The sequence below is a fragment of the Gorilla gorilla genome, chromosome 1, assembly GCF_029281585.2.
Source record: "Gorilla gorilla gorilla isolate KB3781 chromosome 1, NHGRI_mGorGor1-v2.1_pri, whole genome shotgun sequence".
NCBI lineage: Eukaryota > Metazoa > Chordata > Mammalia > Primates > Hominidae > Gorilla > Gorilla gorilla.
The window spans coordinates 42,982,237-42,990,465 of record NC_073224.2 but is presented as its reverse complement, the minus strand read 5'-3'; the positions used below and the strand labels follow the sequence as shown (position 1 = coordinate 42,990,465).

At 42.6% G+C, this 8,229-nt stretch overlaps 1 long non-coding RNA gene across 1 annotated transcript in view; it reads right to left on the bottom strand.

Moving 5' to 3' along the window:
- Window positions 1–207: 207 nt before the first annotated feature.
- The window catches only part of LOC109027633 (uncharacterized), a 166,031-nt gene continuing 158,009 nt past the window's right edge, over window positions 208–8,229 (bottom strand). Inside the window, exon 6 of the long non-coding RNA XR_008674128.2 lies at window positions 208–748. This is a non-coding gene — a long non-coding RNA (uncharacterized lncRNA). The remainder of the gene's footprint in view (window positions 749–8,229) is intronic.

Below are 8,229 nucleotides of genomic sequence, written 5' to 3'. Positions count from 1 at the left end.
CCCCAACCCGCCTTCACCATCTACTTTTCCAGCTGTTCCCTCCAGGGCAGCAGACTCTTGCATCCATAGTCACCAGGGCACACAGATCTCATTTTCTTTATGATTCATCACCCAAGAGGAGAAATGACCAGGATCAAGAAATGCATATGTGACATTGCTGGGGAAATGTGGCTTCAGACAAGACAGGAGTTGGCAGAAATGGAGGTTACTCACTTTACTCAAAGGGAGCAGCTGGGAGAGATTGCCTTCGGTGGGGGGTTTTATTGGTTTTCATATTTATCACTGGGGAGTGCTGTTAATGAATTGCCATCCTCCAAAATCAAACCATCAAGGTTGCATTTGGGCACTGAAGAACTGCTGGTTTCAGAAAGTGCCCCTGTTGGTCTGACAGTTTCTCATGATCAGGAAGTGTCACTGGGTGATCCAGATACCAAAGTCCTGTGAGCCCCTTTGGCTCTCCTCTGATTGCTCAGGAGCCTTTGACACACTACACTCTGTCTGTCCTTCTGGAAGCCCTTTCTTCATTTGGTTTCCAGAGAACACAAGCTTCTGGTTTTCTTTCTACATCCCAGGACATTCTTTTGCCAGGTCTTCCTCTTCTTCCTAATCTCTAACAGTTTGAGTAATGTAGAGCTCAGACCTTGAATCTCTTCTCTATCTATTCCACCTGCCTTTGTCATCTCTCTCCTTCATGGATTTAAATATCAGGTTGATACATAAGAAACATCTGATGATCAATCTTTTTCACCTGTAAAAAAAAAAAGACCAGTTCAATGGTCCTACCTAATGCTATATAGGATAACTCCCAAATCTTCATCTCTGTCCCCTGACTTCTCTTTGAACTTCAGACTCTTACCCAGCTGCCTACTTAGACACCGCCACTCAGACGTCTAATTGGTATGTCCAGATCAACCAAAGCAGTTCAGAGTAGGACTCTAGACTTCCCTGCCAAGTTTGTTCCTCTCCCAATCTTCCCCATTTCAGTTAAGCACAACCCCACTCCTCTGGTTGCTCAGATCGAGAACCTAATAGTCATCCTGGCTTCTTCTCTTTCTCCCACATGTTACAGAAGTAAGTTCTTTTAGCTCTAACCTCACTTCTCATGTCTTTGCTCTTATCATCCTAGGCCAAGTTTCCTGGGGTTGTTTCCTAGATTAGTGTAATGACATCCTAACTGGTTTCTGATTCTGCCTCTACCCTTGGACCTTCTATAATCTACTATCTTTACAGCAGCCAGAGTGATCACTCTGAAGCATACATCATATTGTGCCATTCTGTCCAGCCCAAATACTCCAATGTCTTCCAATAATGCTTAGAATAAAATCTAAACTCCTTACCCTGCCTATTTCCCAGGCCCTGCCCATGTCTCTAATCTTCATCTCATTTGCCTGCTTCACCCAGCTATAAATTAAAGCCTTGCTACTTCCTACTTCCTCTGCCTCTGACACTCTCACTCCACTCATTCAAGGGTGTTCAGTATCACCTCCTCTGGAAAAGCTTTCATAGACCATCCCATTATCAGTAATACTTATCCCTTCATCCTACCTTCTTTAATATGCCGATCACATGATAGTATATGATAGAATGACTTGTTTATATGTTTATTATCTACCTACCAACTAGAGCCTAAGTTCTGTGAGGGCAAATATTATTGTCTCCGTCAGTGCCCTTTCCTAGTGCCTGGCACATGATAGATGCTCAAAAAGTGTTTAAGTGAATGAATGAATTGATGAATGAGTGTGCCAGGCCCCCAGCTCGGTATCCTGTGAGAGCTCAATACAGACTTGATGCTTGAAAACCTTGAGCCAGAGGAACTTTGAGCTAGCAGTCTAATAATGATGTGGGATTAGGATTGTACTGCAATGTGAGTTTGTAGTTTTTAGAATACTTCCTTATATATGGTAAACACTACCTCCTCTTCCCAACAGAATGGAGGATCCCAAGGAGGTCACTTCGCCGTTTCCATTTTCTCCAGCCAAAACATTCAAGTTTTTATTCTTCATGCAGTGACCATGACATCCTTGGTGTTGGCTATCACAGACACACACAGACACACACAGACACACACACACACACCCCACACCACATCACACCAATAATGATAAAAATAATAGCAAACTTTCAATAAGATCTTGCGTTGAACCAAGCACTGTTCTAAACTTTTTACATATATTATCTCATTAGGATGGCTTAAGAATCCTATAGAGCAGGTGCAGATTTGATCTCCACAATCAGATGAGGAAACTGAGGCACAAAAGGGACTAAGTAACTTTCCAAAGTTTACACAGCCAGTAAGAGAACAGGGCAAATATTTCTGAGGTTTTCAGTTTAGGATAAGGTCTCTAGCGATGCTATCCATAGAAAGTCCCAGTCTCCTACTGTCCCCCTTGTCCAGATTGCTCAAAGCTCTGAAAATCCCATAAAGACAAGGGCAATGAACATTAAGGGCCTCCTATGTTACAGGGAGAAAGACCCTAGGTCCCCATATCCACAAAGGTGATGTGCTTCCACCCAAAGTATGACCAAGACAGTGACACAATAGGGCCCTTTTCCCTCATTTACCCTCTAAGGGTGCTCCATGTCACTCAGAGCTGGCCCTGTTTCCCAGCCCAGTTGAAGCACACGTTTGCCTCACATCTTCAAGTGAACAGCCAGAATCCATGTAGCAATTTCCTCTCCCTCATCCTCCCTTGTTAGCTTAGCTCCATCTGGTAAACAGGAGTCCTGGTGCCCCCAGTTCTCAACCCCCTCACCTGAGAGGTAGCACCTAAAGCAAAAGCCTTTCTGAAAAAAATCGCATCACCTGCACTGCTAAGGACAAGGAACCCTCAGGCTCATGCATTGATATGGTTTGGCTATGTCCCCACCCAAATCTCGTCTTGAATTCCCACATGTTGTGGGAGGGACCTGGTTGGAGGTAATTGAATCATGGGGGCAGGTCTTGTCCCATGCTGTTCTCGTGATAGTGAATAAGTCTCATGAGATCTGATGGTCCTACAAGGGGGAGTTTCCCTGCACAAGCTCTCTCTTTGTCTGCTGCCATCCATATAAGACATGACTTTCTCTTTCTTGCCTTCTGCCATGATTGTGAGGCCTCCCCAGCCACACGGAACTGCAAGTCCATTAAACCCCTTTTTCCTGTATAAATTACCCAGTGTTGGGTATGTTTTTATCAGCAGTATGAAAATGAACTAATACATGCATTGATGCCCACCTCCTGCAATCCTGGCAGTGGGACCAACGGGCTGCCTAAAGGCTGCTGCTTCTCACACAGGGATAGCTGACAAGGCACAAGGGCATTGCTCCCAGCAGGCTTCTGCCCCCTCCCTGGCAGTGCTAGGCCAGAGAAGAAAGAGTGGGAGAGAGGGAGGGATGTCTCTCCAAGTAAGAGAGCAAGCAAAAAGATAAATGGAACCAATTCCAAAAGGAGTTACAGGGCATCTGGAGAAGCAAGACCCCTGACTTATAGTTAAGGCTCTGAAGCATCAATTAATATGCTTCACATCTACCCCACCTTGCTCTTGGATGCACCAAATGCTTTCAGGAATACCACCAGGGTCCCCTCCTCACAGCTAGACAGGACTCACTTTCCACACCACTAGAAACAAAGACTGCCAATACTCAAACTTTATTTGCAAAAGCTGCTTGTCTAAACCTGGATACAGAAAGATTTAAAGGCATACTTGCAGTGCAGTTTTTCCAGAGAAAGTGGAATATAAGGGAAGAGGGAGGGAGCAGCGAGGGAGAAAATATTAGCTTCAGAAATCTCAAGCTACTGACCCAGGAAGAACCCGGTGCTAGAGGGATACTGAGTTGTGACTGAGGTTTTCTTTTTGCAATCCTACAAGGTGGTTAATGCCAGCCAGTGGTGGCCAGCTCATTTTTGATGGGTTGCCCAGGTTAGAGTGACTAATCTATGCCCCAGACTGCCCCTCCACATGGATCATCCCCTGTTTAACAACCTAGGAAGTTGGTGAACCCCTTGCCAAGCACCAGTGAACTTCGAGATTTTCAGAAATCACAACCTTTGTGGGTATCAGTCTCCTCATCTGCAAAATCAGGCACTGAGAAAATGATTTCTAAGGTCCTATGTAGTTCTAACATTCTGGAATTTAATAAAGGCCTATAGTGCGATATTATTGAGAAAAAATCCTTTGCTCATCATGGAATGATTGCTAGGAATTCCCACAAAATAAGCAGTAAAGTCTCCCACATAACCTAGTTTTTAAATTTTAATTAAAGCCCGTGAACTGAAAACAATCAAAATGTGTACTTCGGGAAGGGGCTAATTGTATATTAATTTCATTATTACCCAGATATATCCACCATCACTCATTAGATCAATGACAGATGATCGTCTTATTGGTCATCTTCAAAATGATTTACTAAGTAATGACTAATTGCCAAGGACTATGGTGGGAACTTTAGGGAATGCAGAAAACTAATATTATATTGTCTCCATCTTTAGGAGAAAAAAATGACAAATCTATATTTTAAAAATCTAGAAACTAATGCAGGAAATTTAGAATCATAATAGAATTTTTTTAAGTTTAAGACTGACTACTCTGTTCATTTCAATGTTGACAAGTACAGATGTCCAGGTAATGCTAAACTTTTGAAGCACAAATGAAAATATACAATATTATTATCACTAAACTATATCACTATAAACAAGTAATCACTGGTGCCCTGCAAATGTGCATAGGATATTTACCTTAGCCCACATTTTTTTTAGAGAAAAATCTAGTCTTTCTCCATAAGATAATGCTCAGGTTGGTCATTTTAGTTTCAATACTATATAGACTTGAGGTTTTTACCTACAACAACCTTGTAGACAGAACCAGCTATATAATTTGTGGGGTCCAGTGCAAAATGGAAATGTGGGATTTTTTGTTTACACATTATTAATACTAAGAATTTTAAGATGGCAAAAGCAGGGCATTAAACCAAGTGTGGGCCCCTTCTAAGGTCAGGGCCTGCTCACAGATTATCCAGAAGTAGCCATGGCTGACAATTAATGAGTTCTTGCTGTCTGCTGAGTACAGATCTAAGAACTGTACATTTATGAACTCTTTTAATCCTCAGAACAACCCTGGGAAGGGGGGGGAAGTACTATTATTCTCTACCTATAATAAGGAAACAAAGGCATAGAAAAGTTAAGCATCTTACCCTTGGATCCATGGACAGGAAACAGAGCCAAGATTTCACGACAGGATTTTGAGGCAGACTGGGTTCAGGTCCCATCACATTGCTACACTATGCTGCTTCTAGTAGTCATTCTCCCAAACTGAGTCTGGAAATTATACTAATGGATTTCCACTCCGCAGAGTCTTTTAATTTTCTTCTCTCCTAAGATTAACACTGGGCTTGAGTAACTCTGAGGTTATCACAGTTCCAAGGAACTGCAATGACTAGGGGCCTTTTGCATATGTGTGACTGGATGGATGTGGGCAAAGTAGAGTAAGCCTGAATGCAGAGAGCCGGGCATAGTTTTTCTTAGACTCCCACATGTTATTGAACCTCCACAGTCGAAGCCTGCTGAAGCTTCACAGCTAAGGCTCTGGGTAAAAATGGCTCAGACCAAGAAGGCCCACCAGACTCCAATAAGCCTGGTTCCATTTCGTGCTGGAAGGATGGGGTCTCTGGCCAGAGCTGGGCTTGCCTGCAACAACCTTAACTTCTAGCTCACGGCTGTGGCCTTGCTCCTGGGCAGGTCCCACAGGAGGAACCTCCATGCTAGGCACTCCACCCTCGCCATAGAGGGCTGTGAGTCAGCCACATAGAGTGGAAAATGAAGAGCACTGTTCTTGGAGGGAAGAACATTAGGCAGCCTGGCCCTCTGCTTTCTAGAACTGTGATTTTCCAACTTCAGTTGGGCATAAAGATCAACTTCAAAAAAAAAAAAGTTGGCTCCTATGCTTACTTTTTATATAACAAGCTTTTCAGGATTTCTGATGTAGGTGATGCATTCTTCAAGAATCACCATCTAGAAAATGGATAACCTTAACATGATGGGAGCATTTCCAAGGGAGGGTCGGTGATCACTCTCCTTCACCATCAGGGATGAGCCAGCTACAGCACCACTTCTAGCAGGGCTTAGACTAGTCGGATGAGACACCTGAAGGAGGGAATGCAGCCCCCAGCTTTCTACATGGATGCTAGAGTCCCAGGTCATTCTTTTTTAACTTCAGCTAATAATCTTAATATTTTTATTTTTACTGGAGTATAAATTGTGCCTCCCACCATGACCTGCCATCCACAAAATGATGGTTTCCATGCAAACTTTTCTCCTTATAAAGGGTTTTCAGGCCTCTTTTTTCTCTCTCTACCTGCTATTTCTTCTAAATACCATTTGGCTTGAAAAGCTCTAATTTTGAGGAAATTCCTTTTTGTCAGAATGGATCAGAGTCATCAAACGCTGTTGATGAAACAGACTTTAGAGAGCATTCAGCCTGGCACTTTTACTCTATAGACAGGGAACTGAAAGCCAGATGAGGCCAGAGCTGACTAGAGTGACATAGAGTGGGGTCCACACTCACATGCATAGGTGAGGCCACTGAGCAGACCCCGCATACTCACAGTTCATGCAACCCAAAGATGTCCCTTCTCCCCACAGTGCCACATCACACCCAGTAAGCTGACACCCACCGCAGGGCATGTCTAGACTCTCTTCACTGGATTTCCCATTAAAGCAATGCTGAAAACAGTTTTTTTAAATCTCTGGAAATGAATGGATATCTCATATAGCAAGAATACAGCAAGGGGGCCGGAAAAGTCCACTGTGCACATGTTTTAAAAACAAGTTATAAATAAGCAGAATAATCAGAAACTGGATTGAACTTCCAAGTTGAGAATGAGACATGGAAGATGAAAGGCCTGACTTGTTCCTAACTAGCTGGGCTGCGTCTCAGTTGTATAATCCTTTCCTGGCTACATGGCATTGGAATTCATAAAATTTTCGACTTTTAGAACTGAAAAAGATCTTAGAGAAGTTGTCTGGCCCAACCCCTCACACTGGGATAGTAAAACTGAAGCTCAGAGAGATGAAGACACTTGCCCGAAGTCACAGAGCTCATATTTGTTAATCAACCAGGGTTATTCTTGCAGCTACTGAAGGAACCACAGTGGATGGGTTATTTGGTACTTGGCAAAGAAAACATATTACCTAGTAGTTTGATATCTTTCCTATGTGGTATAAAAATTTCAAACAGATTACCTAGTAGGGAAATGTAATCACAGTTTTTAATTAACATAAAGTCTCCGAGACATTTGTTGTTGTTATATTACTTTTATACAGTGTAAATCAATTAGCTGCAACGGGCTAGTGGGTGCAGAGAGTGGCAGTCAGTCACTGGGCAGATAATTGCTCTGTTGCTGAGATTAACACCTTATCATGCTATTAGGACCGCTTATGAATCTTGTAGTCCCGACGAAGCCTACAATTTAGGGACTATCCATTCCAGCTGTCTCCATTTCTATAGCCTCCTACATGCAAACAATTGTTGCATTAAGTGCTGCATTTAATTAAAGGCCCTTCCCATGTCATGGGTACAGTCACAGGAAAGACAAGAGACCTCGTTTGTTTCAAAAAAAAAAAAAAGCACCTCTTGCTGGTGATTAGTTAGTGTTAAAGCAATCAGGATTAAAGTCAGGGAGGCCACGAAAGAAGGATAAGATATTGATGACTGTGGAATTGTCAGTCAGAAAGTACATACATAGCTTTACTTTTATGTGTTAGTAAGAAATCAGTGATGAGAAATATGAGCCTGGGTTTCTTCTCACTTTAGAGGGTCATATCATCAAAGCCTGGAGTGCTCCACCTCTTCCCAAAAGTCCGACCAAGCATCTTACCAGAATTGTTTTTAACTATCAGATTCTAGCACGAGAGGTCAGAAACTGGGGATTGACGAGGCAGGCTGGGGAAAGCACGAACCAAGACATTCAGATTGGTTTGCTGTATCCAAGTAAAGAAAGAAATTTATCTCCAAGGGAGCTCTGATTATATTTTAACAAAGGGAAGCTTTCCCTGGGACAATTCTTACTGGAAGAGGAGACAGCCCCTCCCCCAAAAAAGTCAAACAGGCAACAAATAATTTTACCATTACCAGGTAATATGTGTTAATTGCTCAGTTTATATACTCAGAATGCCATACCATTAGAGACTGTGTATGCATTGTAACTAGAGCATTAATAAATTTAAAATGTGCCTATTAGGATGACAGCTTTGGA